This window comes from Cheilinus undulatus, linkage group 23, assembly GCF_018320785.1.
Source record: "Cheilinus undulatus linkage group 23, ASM1832078v1, whole genome shotgun sequence".
Lineage (NCBI taxonomy): Eukaryota > Metazoa > Chordata > Actinopteri > Labriformes > Labridae > Cheilinus > Cheilinus undulatus.
Window position 1 is genome coordinate 24,706,653 of NC_054887.1, and position 17,768 is coordinate 24,724,420.

Here is a 17,768-nt window from a genome sequence, read left to right on the forward strand (position 1 = left end):
CCTACTTCAAGAGCGCATTGACAACCCATCCAGGAAGTCACAAAAGAACCCAGAACAACATCTAAAGACCTGTAGGCTTCAGATAGGTCCTGTGTTGGTTATTCAACAATAAGAAAGAGAATTGGCTAAAATGTCATCCATGGGAGGCTACCAAGGCCAAAACCACCACCAACCAAAAAGAACACAATGTCACTTGTAAAAAAAACATCTTGAAGATCCCCAAGAATTTTGGGAAAATATTCGGTGGACTGACAAGACAAAGGTTGAACTTTTTGGAAGGGGTCTGTCCAATCACATCTGCTTTAAAACAACGTATTTCATAAAAAAGAACATCATATCAACAGTCAAACATAGTGGTCTTAGTGTAAGGGTTCAAGGCTGTTTTAGGACCTGGACGTCTTGCCGTAATTGATGAAACCATGAATTCTGCTCTCTACCAGAAAACCCTGAAGAGGAATGTTCAGTGAATAGTTTGTGATCTGAAGCTCAAGCACATTTGGGCTATTCAGCAGTACAATGATTCTCAGTGCACTGATAACCGGATCATTCCTGGTCTCTGTGCTGATAAGATCATATCCTTCCTCTACTCTCTCCCCATGGTTCCTGTCTCTTTTCAGCTATCCTATCAAAATAGAGGCAAAAAGCCAAAAAAAAAAGCTGCATTACTTCTAATAAACAGAAAGGGTTGCCTCCACTGCTAGCATAAAAACCTCAGACTGTTATTTTGTCAATCAGAGGCTTCTTCTACTTTCTTTTCAGAGACAAGGAGAGGAACTAGACTGCAATTAGAGTTGGGCTGGAACTTTTCCTAAAGTATATAAGATCTTGAATGCAGTGTGACATCTACTATGAATTTTAAAATCTAAGTTGTGCAAGTATCCAGTGCTTTTCGTCATACGACTGGCATAGAACCAAAATGATGGTGGGGCATTTTGGATTCATCTGTTGCAGACCTATACAATGAGGCTTCCTCAACCATGGGCATGGAAGTGACATACTGCCATTGTTGGGGTTTTCCTTAGATTGTGGTGTGTTATTTTCAAGTCTGTCCCCCTCCCTGGTCTGCTGCTGGGCAACCAGAGCAGTTGGCAGCAAAAAAAGATGCACTCTTGAGTTATATCTTGGACTTGTAGTGTTTTTCACAGTTAAGTTGACATTTGCTGAAATCAAACTCCTGGATAGCTTAAAAGCTAACAACAATTTCCAGTAACTGCGACAGAACACTGCCTGATCAACAGGAGACTACTGAATGCTACCTACTGAGGTAGCATGGGGCAGCGCGTACATACACAGCGGCCTGGCGCTCCATCACTAGCAGCAAAACAAAGCCCTACACTTATACCAGAACTGACAGCATGCCCATGGAGTTTACATCTTTCCCAATGGCGATTATCTGGAGAATGGGGCCCTGGAGACTGAAAGGAAAAGGATGTGGAGCAGCACGACACCTACAGCCAGTGGGGAGGAGGCAGAGATGGCATTGAGCGAGAAGGCGGAAGCGGGGCAAACAAGCCGGGCTGCAGGCTTGGCTAAGAGTGACCCCACATAACACCTGCCCTCCCAAGCATCTTTCTCCCGGGTGCCCGCTCCCTCGCCCTCAGGCTGCGGATTTCTAACCACCACTTGGACGATCGTGTTTGCTGCTACAGAGGAGAATGCCAAATGTAGAATTTCAAGTGATTCACCCAATTCTTAATATTCTTTTTATATATTTACAGTAACTTGTAAATCACAGTTCCATCTTGTTTACAATGGACAAAAATGAATGACCCCACAGTGGTGGGGTGTGGCTTTCAGTGACTGACAAGTCATCACTATAAAAACATTTCCATCAGGGTTAGGCTTAGCAATGGTAATCCACACTCTTGCTCTAATATGGCTACTCCTCACTTCCTAAAAACATAATGTCGGGGGCCAAAACACCAAACTTGTACCACAAATAACCTACATTTTTCATGGCTGCTGCATCAATGTCTTCATTTTTGGTACTTTGCTTAAATGCGACTGACTTCAAAAGCTTAGAAGACCATGAAACCAAAACACTTACATTTGCACTTGAATGCAACACAATCTAAGTGAATTGATTGGACAATTGTTACTTGCAAAAGTCAATGCAGTGAGGGGAAGACTTGGCATGATGACAATATAAATCTTTGTTCATTCGGTGGCTTCTTGTTCAAGGATGCTGTCAGAATAATCAAAGATGAGTCAGCAACTTTATATTTCTTCTTCTTCTTCTATTTCTCTACTTTCACCATTCTTGTTTAGATTGTGACAGAAGTTGTGAGTCAAGCCAAGGCAATAAATAATCCAATCACTGCGTTCTGCTCCTTCATGTTGTCATCCTTGATGTATTGTTGGACTGTAACACTCTTTGTAGTCTTAATGTGTCATTTCAGCCACAACACAAACGTCAAGGGTGCGGAGCAAATGGATATTGATTGAGATTTAGAATAAAGGGTCCGACTGCTGTTAAAAGAGTGTTACATTTGAAAGATTAGTAGAAAGACTGCCTGCCAAAAAATACAAAACAATCTCACTGAGAAAGAGCCAAGTTTCAAAGCACTTATTTTCCCTGCAAGGAAAAGCAAACAAATGGACAAACATATTGTGAACTGTGCTTCTTTGCCTGCTTATGATTAGAATCCAAGCTCCCTGAATGTTAGATCGGCTGTTATGTGCCAGGACTATTGATTTCTTTGTAACCCATGCTGACTGTGGTAAAGCCAAAGACAATTATCCAAATAATGGCCAATGAAGTTTCCAACCTAACCCATCAAACTCTTGGGTAGAGTATTAGAAGACAATTCAAGCAGGCTTACAACCTTTAATTAAGACTAATGGTCAACAGTGAATAAAGTTCTTTTAGTCAATGATGAAAGCCATTTGGCCAACGCTACTCTGATGGAAAAGTGAGGACAATAATCTAAAATTAAATTATTGTACAGCTGGACTGGAATGAAGATTAAAATGAAAATTTAATGACAAAACAAGTTAAACCTGGCAGTCATACCTTTGCTAGGTATTCAATTGCTGGAGAGTGAAGTAAGGTGGTGGCTGGACAAGAAGGCCACCACCAAATGCATTCATTTCAACCCTGGGTTAGTGAACACTGAAGCAAAGTTTGAAAAATATCCCTCAAAGCACTCATTAGGTTTGACAATGACAAGCAAGGGATGAACATAAGGCTCAATGACCGAGTCCTTTGTGTGTTGTTCCTTGAGTCAGAGTGGACATTGGTGTGAAATTGCAATTTAAATCCCTTTAAGCATTTCTTGAGTTATAGCATTCGCAAGAAAGGGATGAATGTGAGGCCTAGTGACCTTTGACCCTCCACTTAGACAATCTGCATAGTTGATCCCTGAGTCAGAGTTTAAAGAAAATGAATGAAAGCATTTTTAAGATATAGACACAAGCAAGGGATGAACACAAGGAATGGTGACATTTGATCCACAGATTTTGAAAATAAAACCACATTGGCCATTTGTTTAAAGTTTGAAGTAAATCCCTCAAAGCATTCCTGAGGTAGCATTGCCACAAATGAACATGAGGCCCGATGACTTTTACCACCTTCTTCCTCTAAAATCTTGTCAGTTTATCCTTGAGTGAGAGTGGACATATATGCAAAGAAAACAAAGTAAAAGACAGTAAAGACAAGAGCTGCCCTGTACCCTCTGAGACTGATGTTACTGTGAAAGACAATAAGAGACACCGGTTACAAAAATTTGAATAACTTTAGAGCCATAAATCACATCCACTCACTTCTTTCCCCTCTGGAAGTCGTCAGCTTTGCCGTTCTAATGATGCTATCCACAACTTTGTAGCCCTAATGGAGGCTCTTCTAGTGAGCCTGGAACTTAGGTGACTTCCTGTAGCATTAGAAGATTAAATTCCCACCAGTTACTCCGACATTCAATGTCTTTTAATCAATTTTTTAATCGTTTCTGCTGCTAACAGCTAATGCTATCCACCTTTTTGTATCTCACCATGGCAATCAATGGCAGGCTGTTCCGTTGTCACATCATGCTTCATCAAACTGTGCATGTCTAAACAGTAAGATCACGCAGGAGAAGCATGAAGAAGACTGAAGAAGCCTGAATAGTTCATAATGGAGAGAAAGAGAGAGAGAGAGAGAGCCTGTGACGTGTCCCTCTGTGTCACTGCAGACAGGGAGTGCTTTGAATAATGGCCCAAATACAGTCAATACTACGAAGCGCAAGGTCTTTTTTTGTAAATATGTAAATATTAAAAAAAAAAAATTTACAGAATGATTACTTTTTCAGTTTTTGTTCCCCAAGAGATGGGAGATCAAGTTCATGCAAACTGCAAACCACTGCTTCCAGTTTCATATCAATATTCAACAGTGGTTTGTCAAAACTCTTGTTACCGTACTTTAACCCCCGAAATATATCTTTAAAAAACAGTGAAATTGTGTTTGCAAGGATTAAAAAACCTAATATTAATATGATAATTCTAATGGTAATTAAATATTCAAAAACAATTATCCATCCATAAGGTTAAGCCTCCATCCTTAGCCAAACTGTTTCTTAGCTTGGACAGATGTTACTTTATTTACAGAAAATTCAGCAAGCACTCATTTAATAAGTTGTGATGCAAAGTAGGGGAATAAAATTATTTGTTGTCCTTGAAAATGTGTTTATTTTCACTTGATATCAATCTTTTTTAACTTCAAGGATTTTTCAGGGTTTTCATCTCAAAGTTTTGGTCTCTAAATTTAAGTATCTGCCAGTCGCCTCAGATCTAAATACTCTAAATGCTCATTATAGTCAAACTCAAAACAAGGATGTGAAGAGCTGACTGTTTTCCCTAAGCTGCAAAGTTTTCTATTTACCCGTGTCTTCATCATTAGAGAGTTAGACTCTTTGACATTTAAATGAGCATTTTGTCAAATTAAAGCAAGCCTTGTGTTTTTGCTGCTCTTGAAACATTTTAATGGGAGAAACTTAATGTGCTTAAAGTGATCACTACAGCAGCCTTGGTCTTTATCTAAACTTGTCTTTGAGGGAAAGCTGACAATCTTATCTCATTTTGACATGAATGGGAAAAACAGCATTTTAACAGTAAATTCAGTCATTTTCAGCACATTTCTCATACTAGTATAGTATCTGTTGTCCTCTTTTTACAACCCCAATTCCAAATAAAGTGGGTTTATTTGATTTGCTATGATTTGCACACATTTTCTGAAAGGTGGAGAAAGAGAGGTGGAGAGGGAATGGATTTTTCTGGTACTTGAGAGGACTGTAGGCAGGCCAGGGGCACATATTTGTGTTAGAAAAGCCTGAAAAAGGGATTTTTGCAGAATATGCCCCCTTTAAAAGGGACTGAGGCAAAATGGAAAACTGTTCTGTGGTCAGAAGTCAGTGTTAATTTCGACGACAAAAATTACGACTAAAAATGTTCGTCAACAGCTTTTTTTTCCATGACTAAAACTAGACTAAAACTAACAAAAATAGATCTGTGATGACTAAAACTGACAAAAACTAAGTTTAGTTTTTGTCAAGATGACTAAAACTAGACTAAAATGTAATTTAGTTTTCGTCGGACATTCTAAATCTGTGATATTTCTCCACTGTAGCCCCATTACTACTTTTATGAGTTTGCGGCCTCAGACTTAAAAATGAGGTGTTGTTTTCATGAAATGGTAAAATGTCTTAGTTTCAAGATCTGTTATGTTCTATTGAGAATATAATCTGGGTTTATGATATCTGTATTTGAATGGAGTGATGATACAGTCAGTTACTGTGAAGTCTACTGTTACTGAAAAAAGCAGGTCAAAAACCTTTTCTTACGAGGATCTAGCGGTAAAGTCTGATGCCCACCGCTGTGTCTTTCATGTGACAGACTGAGGCAAACACAGAAACCAGCTGTGTAATGGTTGTCAATCAGATTAACACCAGAATAATGTGAAAATCCGACTGCCAGCCCTTCTCCTCTCGCCGTCACTCAGCCTTCTTTCCTCCCCTCCCTCCTCTCTGTGTTTTCTCTGCATCTATTGAGCATCAGGTGTGTTTGTCTCCCTCGCTCTCCACTACGGCAGGGCTGTCTTTCAGAAGGTCCCCCACTCTCCGACTGGCAGTTAGAAAGGCATGAATAATGTCAGCGAGTACAGGGACAGACAGGCCGAGTCGGTCTCTTCATCTCCCAAACCCATTTAAACGTCCCTCTCTTTGTTCCCTGCTGGAGAAAGTGATGAAATGAGAGTGTGAATGGGAAGACGGGGAGACAAAGACAACGAGAGTGAGAGATGGCGCTGCATACATGGAAGGAAAGAAAAAAAAAAAAAACTCCCGGGAGTGACGATGCGAGTGAGCTTAAAAGAAGTTAGAGGTGACCTCGCCGCAGGCGAAACCAACAGGGTGGAGGAAGATCGGTGGATGCTAAAGGGAAGCTAAAGGCTGGTGTAAGACTTGACAGGAATCCAGAAACAAGTCGTATGACTCCTCAGAGTGAGACAGCAGAGTAAGACAAATGTGATCAGTTTATAGGCTGTTACAACACAGACACAGTGGCAGCATTTATTGAATAAACATGCTAATAATGTGTCTGTAGGATCTATACAGCACGGCGGTTAATCAATGCCTTGTTCACACTCTTATTGCACACTCTTTATCTCGTCACAAAGTGCTGCTCTGTCACTCCTGGACGGCTTGTAATGATCAATAAGCTGCATTTTCTACTAGAAGAAGTTAACCTTTATGGGAATGATCAGATTTTAGTATATCTGTGTAAAAGCAGTCTAGAGATAGGTTTGAAGAGATGTGTTGATTGTTTCTTGCTGAGAATTTGATGAGAAGACTGAGGCCGCTGTCGTGTCTGTGAATTAGATATTGAGGTAGTGTCACTATGGAGACTGAGGCTGGTTTCACATGAGGTACACAGGCCTGGATCTGACTACACCTGACCCCACAGTCAGGTTCATTTGATCAGCGTAAACCATACCCAAGCACTGTGTCCAAATCTACTGGAAGAGATGGTCTCAGTGTGATTCATGTGGACTTGGGAGTCAGGAATGCAACTGTGCCCGAGTACAGGAGTTGTAAGCGCAGTTCTACTCACCAAAAAGTGTTGTATCTGTGCAGGAAGTAGGGACAAAGTGGTTGTTGGTGCCTTAAAATTAATCCAAAAAATCCAGAGTAGCCTCAGTTACCTACAGAGTGTAAATGAATGTCAACCCGAGTTGCAACCATGCTTGTCTATTCGTCTTCTATGTGGATTTGCAAACGTGCAAATTGGACGTTCACGAATGAGCTCGGGCACGGAATGACCTTACTAGTGTAAAAGCAGACCTGCAGGTGGGGGGGGGGGGTGTCATCATATGTGTGGGCATGGATCTAAACAATCATGCTCAATAGCATGGTGAACAATGTCCTTCTATAAAGGAGTGAAGGAGTCCCTCTGGGGTTTCTGTTTTCAGCACTGTGTTCACATAGAAGGGAAAGGGCTTACTTCAGCTTGTTTATGATTTGCTCAAAGGCTCAAACATGTTTCATTAAGGTTGGGTATCATCTGGGGTTTTTTTATGCTGGAGCTAAATTGATATTTTTTAAACAGTGCTGGAGCCTAAACAATGCCTGAATCAATGCTTTATAAAGAAACGATTCTCAGAAATATCTTTATATGACCGCAGCCTATGGAATAAACTTTGTCAGAAAGATTCAAACAAAACTTATCTGTTTTTTAAACAAAAATAAGCATTGAGAACAAAAAAATGTGATCCAAGCAAAAAACACGTTCACATCAAGAGTGCAAATTCCAAAAAGTTTTTACATTTTGAACATATTTCCTTTTGTTTACAGTTCCAGTTTTTTCTCTCAGTCACAAATGTCACATGGGGGCGGGCTTCTCTGGGGTGTATCCCTATTGGCCAATAAGTTCTGAGTGACAGCTCAGTCGCTCCAGATGCTTCGGAAGTTGTTCAGTTCATTTCTGGGAACTTTAAAAAGAAAGCAGCGGACTATTGTTTTAGCAACTATTAATTATTGTTATTGTTTCATATACATATGTGTAGTATCTTTTTTTCAGCCATTTCAGGTGTCGTCTTTGTTTTATATGAAAACTAAACCGATGTCATCAGCTAATCTATTAGCTCAGCGGTAGCGCAGGTGACCTCACTTAGGGTTTGCTTCCTTTAAAGTTCATATTTTTCCATGTCAGTAATGTTTTTTTTTTCCAGGAATTACTAACTGCTAAATAACTGCTGAATTATGAACAATTCACGCTAAAGTCAACAGTCTGAGCCCCCTGTGTTCACTGGGCACACTGGTTAACTAGAATGAATTCTTCTGCTCTCGTTTTTTGCGGGTTTGTCTGAATTGGTAGATATCTCAACAGTATCAGAGGCGGTGACTTTTATTGTCAAGAGCTTTCCAGAATTGGAATGTGTTCCTGGAAGTTAGCTTGTCGTTATGAGAGCCACTTCGGCCAAACTTTAGTTAATTTATCTGACACTCATCTGCCCAGTAAACAAAAGGGGCTCAGACTGTTTATTTCTGTACAAATAGTTAATAATTACGCAGCTATAGAGTAATCCTGAAAATAAGAAAAAATCCTGTACAGACATAGAAAAATATAAATATACTCATAGGGAAGCAAACAAATTAACGTTAGTATGACTGGCTAACAACTGTGTAAGCAGCAGCTACTACAATTTTAAATTATACTGGTATTTATTAGGGATAGACAATATTATTGGCTTGATATCGGTTTCGACAGATATCAAAGTTTCTGCCGATATTGACATCCGATATTTTGGCCTTGAATATCAGCATATATCAAATGTAAAATTTGGTGATCTTCGTTCTTTAAACTTTAAAGCGTGTTTTAAGAAAAAAACATTTTTTTTGTTCATCCTCAAGCCTTAAACTGTGTTCAAAGCACTGAATTTTTAGTTAAATTAGCATATTCAAATATCAGTATCGGCTAAAATTAATCTGTTAATTTTAGCATATCAGATATCAGCAACAATTCAACATCATGCATCCCTAGTATTTATTCATACAGTTTGGTAAATCTGCCACTACTGTCATTGCTAATTGTACAAATATTGTGCTACAGTTGAGAAACTCAGGGCTTAACATTGTACTGTGAGTCCATATTGTTAATATTCAGGCTTAGGAATTGAGATTTGATGCTTGTTTTCAGGGTAAGCAAACTCAACAAGAGGTCCGACATGTATTATTAATATTTTACCAAGGCTTTTTGTCATTAATTTTACAATTGTTCAACAGATTAGCTAAAAAAAAAAAATCCATCTTGGGGCAGCCCTCATCCACTTAGAAGCTCACATATTGAGTTGGACACAAATGCAAATACACTCATCCATGTAGAATAAAAAAGATAAGACAGTCTGAGCCCTGCCAAGAGATGGGGAAAGAAGAACGGACCAACCAACCGCGGCTCTCACAGAGGCTTTAATCGCTCCGTATTGATTGTTCCCTGGATTTGGTGAATCAGCAACAACTTGTGTGGGCTGAGGAGTTTGCTTAATATTCCCTTCTCTCTCAGTGAGCAGGTCAGCCAATTTCACCCTCCCCGATGCATTCGCTCCAAAATATCCCATTTAGATCTCATTTATATTCATACCACTGGTGGTGGAGGTTGTAGGAATATTAACCGTTCCCAACAGGAAATATGAAATCTCCCTCTTTTTGAAAATCTTCTGGTATCCATGAGGGTTGTACCGATCAAATCAAGCGAGCTGCTCCATTTGTGATTCATCCCGTCTTCACAAACATGATGTCAACATCTACCTACAGGGCTGAACCATCCTCTTTTGATTAGTTCTTGATAGAGATGAGGCCTGGAGGAGGCTTAGACTGCTCTGCATGCAAGAAAAAAAAACACAAGATGACAACACTGATTTGTTGGAGAGACAAGAAGAAGCATCTTATCTTCAGGACAAGAGAGATGTCACTGAGACTTGACGGAAAACACCACAGGTAGACATTTCCTGACAAATGAGCGTCCCTGTAGGAAAAATGACATATCCCTAGTGTCACTCAATGTAAAGCTGTATACCTACAGTATGCTGGAAATAAATCACTCATTATCTGCTGCTAGAGATACAAAACAAACACGCTGACAGCTTAAGTGTCAGTGCAGGGACAAATAGCATAAAACGGACACATAAATGAATGAGTCTTTGTTTTATATTTACAATTGCAGCCTCCAAGCAAAGCAACTTCAGCACTTGATCTGCCACATAGACCATTAATCATCAAGCTTTCCCGCTAAAATCTACACATGTAAACACGCAAGTACATGAGTGTGTGGATGTATTTGACGTAAGGGTGTCTAGCAATGTTGTAAACATGAAAAGGAAGTTTAATTCTCCTTCATTTAGCACACCGAGAAAACCTGATTAAATGGTTCAAAGTTATTTTGGGTGAAATATGTTGAGCCATCTGGAGCGATTTTTACATAACAGGATATAACACCTGTTTAGACTCACAAAATCCGCCCGGCACTCAAACAATAATTTCTTGAGCAGATTAGTTCAACAACAACTACAGAATGTTAACTTACAGACTGAGGAAGATGGATGGCTTGAAGTAAAATTGGTCATTCAGAAGAGCTCAGCGACTTTAAGCATGGCAGTGATGGATGCCACAATGCAGTGAGATGGTTTGTGAAGTTTCATCCCTGCTGGTTAATCCACAGTCAACAGTGATATGATTAGAAAGTGGAAGCGTTTAGGAACAACAGCTAAGAAGACCAAAGAGCAGGGTCAATGACTGCCAAGGCTCATGGTGCGTAAAAGTCGCCAACACTCTGCTGATTCCATAGCTGAAGAGCTCAGAACTTTCACTGGCATTAATGTAAGCAGTAAAATGAGCGTCAGGAGCTTCATGGAAGGGGTTTCCAATGCTGAATAGTTGCATGCAAGTCTAACATCACCAAATCCAATGGCAAGCGTTGGATGGAGTGGTGTAAAGCACACCCACAATGGACTGTGGAGCACTGTGGTTTGGTAAGTCTGGTTTTGGTGGATGTTGGGAGAATGTTTCCTCCCTAACAGCATCGTGCCAACTGTGAAGTTTTGTAGAGGAGGGATAATGTTATGGGCTGTTTTCCAAGGTTTGGATTAGGCCCCTTAAAACCAGTGAAGGACAATCATAATCAGCATACCAAGACATTTTGGACAATGCTATGCTTCCAACTGTGTGGGAACAGTTTGGGGAAGGCTCTTTTTTATTCCAACATGACTATGTCCCAGGACTATAAAGACATGGTCTGGTGAGGTTGGTGTAAGAACCTGACTGGCCTGCACAGAGCCCTGACCTCAACTCCATCGAGCACTTTTGGGATGAACTGGAACAGAGATTGCGAGCCAGGCTATCTTGTCCGACATCAGTGCCTGATCTCATGAATGGGCACAAATTCCTACAATAACACTCCAAAATTTTGTGAATAGCCTTCCGACAAGAATGAAGGCTGAATGAATGTATATAGTGTCATTACAGTCCCTGATGGTGTAATGTTTAGGAGGGTATCATATTGTAGGCCAAAATATAATGAAACATTTAGTATCAGTGTTAATGTCACTGACAAAAACTATGACTAAAAGTGTTCGTTGACAGCCTTTTTTCCCATGACAAAAACTAGACTAAGACAAACAAAACCAGATCTTTAATGACTAAAACTGACAGAAAGAAAGTTTATTTTTCATCAAGAAGACTAAAACAAGACTAAAATGTGATGCGGTTTTTGTCAGACATTCAAAATCCATGATATTTCTCCACCGATAAATCTGTCAAAATACAATGCATCTGTAGCTCTTTTGCCTCTTATCAGTAGAAAGCAGGGACCCCAGGTTTAGCAGAGTGCGTAGAACACACTACCATGATTTAGGCAAGAGAATAAATGCTTGGTCTAAAAGTTAAGACTAAAATGTGAAGACTTTCTATGGACTAAATCTAGACTAAAATGTTTTTTTAATTTTTGGTGACTAAAACCAGACTAAAAGTTAAAAGGGTAGGGTAAAAAACATGCGATCAAGAGACTAAGGCCACACACTAGACGACTCAGCCAGATTGTCAGATCGTAAATATCAAACATGTTTGATATTTACAATTCCGAGTTTGGGAGGCTACGACGTGATTTGGAGCAGTAAATTAATCGTGTTGACACCACATGCATGCAGACTACTTGGACAAATAATCGTTTGCGACGAGGCTCCAGTCGGTATACGCCCCCACAATCGTCGGGGGAGTCAAATCTTGGCTAAAATCGGGCTTAAAATCCTGTAGTGTGTGGCCGGCCTGAGACTAAAATTTAAAAACCTATAATACTGTATCATAAGGTATGGGTCTTGCCGATTCATCCTTTGTTCAAAATATCTGAACACTAATTCAACAAAAGACCATTTTGGAACTTTTCATGATCACCAGACGATACTGACTTTGTGGCCCATCAAGCTTTCAACATGTGCCACTATCAACCCAAATAATTGAATACTTCCAATACAATACTCAAGACCAATACCTGCAATACTAACGATATTACCAATATCTAAAGCTGTACTTCATTGTCTCTGAAAATAAGCAAAGATTTCAGATTAAACAACTTGAAAACAAATATTCAGCACATCAAAAATATCCTCTTGATATTATTCAAAGCATGTTTAGCATGCTAATACCAGCATTGAACTGGAGTTCAACCTCACTGAGCCACCAGTGTTTGTCCTACCCTTGTTACTGGCCAAACTGCAATGATTACACAGTAATTACTCTATAAAACTTACACACAATAAAGAAAACTTGACCTTTCTGTTGATAGACTTCTTTCTTAAGTTTTGCTGCTGATTCTGTTTAAGTCTTTCTCTACCGAGAACCCTCGGGAGATTTCATCATTTGATCAAACTGAATAAACAATCTAAAGACAACATTTCTATTCAAACTAACCCCCTTTGGACAGCCAACCCAATTTTCTTTTTTGATGGTTGGTTTTTAATTAACAAAAAAGTATAAATTATTAATAGCTGAAGTCAAAAATCCATCTATAAGTGGCTCTGAATTCTGAAAAGCCAGCCTTTAACTGTACTTATACACAGCCTGAATGAGACTGTACATCCACTCACATAAACCTGAGCAGACACAGAAAGGTTACAGACACAACAGTTTATAATTAGCTGCTTTGTGAGTCAGAGAGCTACAGTTACTGTATACAGTACCCTCCTATCATCCATAATTCATGATAATGAAAAGGTAAAGAGCTGCTCCGTCTCTTTATGCTTCAGACAACATTCACATGTAGACATTAGATATTGAAGAAGGGCATAAAGCTTTCTTCCACCCTCACAGAGCTTTGATTTCAGATGGAGGAAGCTTCACTGAGACTTGGATACATTCAGTTAATGTTAATTCAGTGCCACAGAGACACAAAGAGCAGCATAAATACATAATTTCAAGAGAAATGTAAGGCCTTAAAGTCATAAAGTGCTGTTTACTTGAAAATTGCATCATTGTTTATTGAATGTATTATGAGTTAAGAACCCACGCTCTTTTATCACCATGTATATAATCTACTGATTCTTTGGATATTTGTAGTATAATTGCTGATATCACATGAAATCAAACAGTCACTTACTTCCAGGTTTAACTGCTTTAGGTCACTTAGGATTACTAACATTATTTCTGTTTGCTAAATGCCAGAATAATGAGAGAAAAAGTGTTTAATCACTTTATTCTAAGTCAGAAGTTTTCATGCATTCCTTAGCGGTTACTATTTTATTGACATTGATACTGTTATCGATACTCCTTATAGATACGTGTCCTTATCAATACCACTAACAAAAGTGGTAAAAACTTCTATTTTATATCCCTCAAATACAATGTCCTCATATTCACAGCTGCATTTGTTGAAGTTTATTGTCAAAAATAAATTTTCAGACTTTTTATGGGACATCTGAACATAAAACATATAGGATGCTGTCATCTCTTTTACAGAGGTTACCTGAATGCACCACATTTTCCGTGAAGTTTGCTAATTAACTTCAACTCCGTCAATTTCAGCATGGATTTCTACTGGGTTAATGTTTTTTAACAAACAGGACTTGTTGTAAAGTTTGGGAGCACTTATCAGCATTTATCTGAGCACATGAAGAAGAAAACTGTCTTGGAGTAGTTGAAGAGATTGTTACTCCCGGCGCAGGTGGAGTCTTTCTCCCTCAAGCTGACAGTGGAAGTTACACTCTGGTTTAATGTGCTGCACAATACTGATGTGCTTTTAGTTTATTTTCCCTCCTTGTAAGAACTAACGTCTATTTTAACACCAGTTACATCTTATAATAACTTAACGACTTGGAGCCTGTGAGACTCAATAAGCCAAAACGTTATTGATTTTTCTTGTTTTATGAACTGGGTCCTGTTGATACCCATCCCAGAGTTTGGCAGCATTGCCTTTAAACTGTATGTCTTGGGTCATCCTTCCACAACCTTCTCAGAAGAGTTTCCTGGGGTTTTGGCCCATTCCTCCTGACGGAACTGGTGTATCTGAGTCAGGTTTGTAGGCTGCATTGCTTGCACATGCCTCTTCTGCTCGGACCACAAATTTTCTACAGGACTGAGATCAGGGTTTTGTGATGGCACTCCAAAGTAAGTAACTAACATGGCCGTTAGTTATTTGGGGTCATTTTCCATGTGGAGGACCAATTTACACCCAAGCTTGAACCTCCTGGCTGATATCTTGAGATGTCGCTTCAACATTTCTACATAATGTTCTTTCCTTGTGATGCCATCTATGTTGTGAAGTGCCCCAGTCCCTCCTGCAGCAAAACACCCCCACAACATGATGCTGCTACTAGGATTGGGCGGTATCCATATGTTTTTCTAACTTGACATTTTTTCAGCTGCTATAATGGGTCTGCTTAGATGATTATGATGTTGGAGTTATATTGCTAGCTGAATTTTTCATGGGTTCTCCCGTTGATGGGGTTTTGTCTTCTTACGTTCTTTGCTTGTGTTATGATTCTTTGTTTTAATTGTGATTCTGCTTATTGTCAAAACACTTTGTAAACCTCTGTGCTTTACAAATAAAGGTTATTATTAGTGGGGATGCTGAGCATCCACACTATTGATATTTGCGTTGGCCATTTTGTTTATTCTTCTTCTTCCGCACCGCCTATCTCCTCCTTCATACTTTGTCATATCGATACTGTTGAAACTTAAAAAAATCAGTTTCTTCATCATTCGACTACCATGACTTTTCTCATTTCTTTTATAATTTTTTAAAATATAGCTATTTTCAGCTATTTCTATGCTTTTTCAGCCATTGAATACAATATCAAGCTACTTTTAGGTCAAAATCAGCTATTTCTATGCTATTTTCAGCTATTTTTAGGCTACTTTCAGTTATTTTTAGGCTCTTTTCACCGATTTTTTAGGCTACTTTCAGCTATTTTTATCCTTTTTTGAGCTATTGAATGCCATTTTCAGCAACTTCTATGCCATTTTATGCTATTTTTTTGCTATTTTCAGCTATTTTTTGTGGTTTTGGTTATTTTCAGCAGTTCTTCCACAATTCAGCTCTCAGCATCCCCATGCAATTTCAGCTGAAATTGCAATTTTGATCTAGTTTTAATTATTATATTATTAATAATACCATCATACCCTCCCTAAATTTTATCGGGTGTATGGTATTACCACCAGGTGTCCCAAAAAAAAAAAAAAAGTTTACTGGAGTGTTGGAAGTGTCTAACAAGTGAGCATATTTATCATACGTAGAAGTAAACAGTTACTTTAGGACACAGGTGCAGACATTTTTCTCTTTTTCCTCTCTGCACAGACGTGCGCTCTTTTCCTCAGTGCTTTAATTTAAGATGGATCATATCTTCAGAAATCTCCAGCCTCGTTGAGGGATTTTCTTCAAACTGCACAAATTCCTGCTCTAATTCAAAGAATAACTGATTAGATTTTGGAAAGTCAAGATCATTGGGCTTCATGAGCATCTCTTACTTGTAACATTCCTCCACATCACACCACCACAGCAAACACCAGCCCTTCTTCTCTGTATTTTCACTGTCTGGCAATTGGATACCTTGCAGAAGCATATAACCTCCAGGCGGTAGTTTGAGTTTTTCCATAATTTTTACCCAAGTTTTTAATGCCTACAGGTAACAGAGCAGAGTGTGGAGGAATCGGTACGTTGGTGTGACAGTGGTGCACCTCAGCAAATTTATTCTGGCACATAACTGCAGTGTGTCGTTCACTCTAATAAATGCTGTCTGCATACATGACCCATGTCACCATAAGATAATGAGGAGAGCAGTTAAGTCATATAGAATCGTGAGATATAGGAGGCAGAGCTGATGATGCACAACTACAAAAGTTTGCAGCTTTCCCATATCGCAGCTCTCTGCATACTAACACTTGTCACAACAGATGGCTGATGTTGACAAGGAGAGAAGGGTTGGTCTGTGTGTGTGAGCCTTATCATTACCTGTCCCTAGAGGTGAGCCTGGCAGTGTAACAGAAGCAGCGTCAACAGGATCTCTCCACCAAACCTCTGTCAGGCATGATTGGACAGCATGTGTTAAGTGCTGCTGCAGCCCCGGGGATACACACGCACAGAGAAACACACATGCAGGGGCACTGGCAGCTCTTTAATGTACGAGCCTGTTTGTGCCTCACCCTCTGTGTTACACTCGCTGGTGCAACTTAACACTCTCAGCGGGACCCTGACAAGAAGACAGATGGGTCTGACTGGAGTGAGAATCATTAGCGGGCTCCTACGCAACACTCGGTGCGTCTGACTCAACACAACTTCTCAGGGATTGCCCCATCCCATCGTTCAAATCACCGACAGACCGGTGACCAGTCTAGACTCATCATCACTCACATCAATCATTCCATTACTTCAGGCACGCGCCATTGACTGGAGAGTGTCATAACATACTGGTTTTCCCTTGAGCTGTACTGGAACGCTTGTGCAGTCCTGTTTGTATTGAGTGTTTCTTTGTTGTTGGGGGAAAACAACTTTATCTTTGGCTCAAAAAGGCTGACCTTAACTTTCTTTGTTTTTGGTTTACTCCAGCTGTTATCCTACAGACTTGCTCTAATGCTTGCATGAGCAGAAGGGGAGTAAAGACTTAACAGGACCATACATAATCCAAACAAATATGGATCATTTAATCTGAAAGAACAACAAATTACAGATGAATACTCTTCATGATCTTCTTTTGGCACACAAATATGGCAGCAGCAAGAGACTATTCTAAAGTTGAGAGGAGAGCTGCCATCATGCCAGATTATTACATTTTCATACAACCAAATATCAAATGAGATCAACTCCTCTTTCATTACTAACAAAAATCAAGCATATACAGACTCAAGTGTGCCATATACTTCCACAGGGTTAGGGTTAGCTGCTTTTTGCAGCCCTTCTCCACCCCAGCTCCTCTTTTATTCTGCTCCTTACTTCAGTGTCATTCATTGGTGCCTGCTCTGTTTTGGGCTTATTGCTTCTTCTCTCCCTGCCTAAGGGTTTATTCATATTTCATATTTTTATTCATATATTTCTTTATTCATAACTTATTCACATTTTGGTACAAGAACAAGATATTTAGAGTAGTGGTTTCAGGATCTAAAGGTGGGTCACAGAGCTGGTTGTAAATGTAAATGGAAAAACAAAACGCTGTAATTGGTCTATTATGAATAGAGGGCCAAAACGAACATACATCCATATATTTTATTGGACTATATTTTGTCGTGGTAACGAGAACATTTTGGTTGTTTTCTTTGGATTAAGTT

General features: G+C 39.4%; 1 protein-coding gene across 8 annotated transcripts in view; it reads right to left on the reverse strand.

Moving 5' to 3' along the window:
• The window catches only part of magi2a (membrane associated guanylate kinase, WW and PDZ domain containing 2a), a 416,404-nt gene that overhangs the window by 379,858 nt on the left and 18,778 nt on the right, over positions 1 to 17,768 (reverse strand). The gene's annotated exons all lie outside the window — the stretch shown is intronic.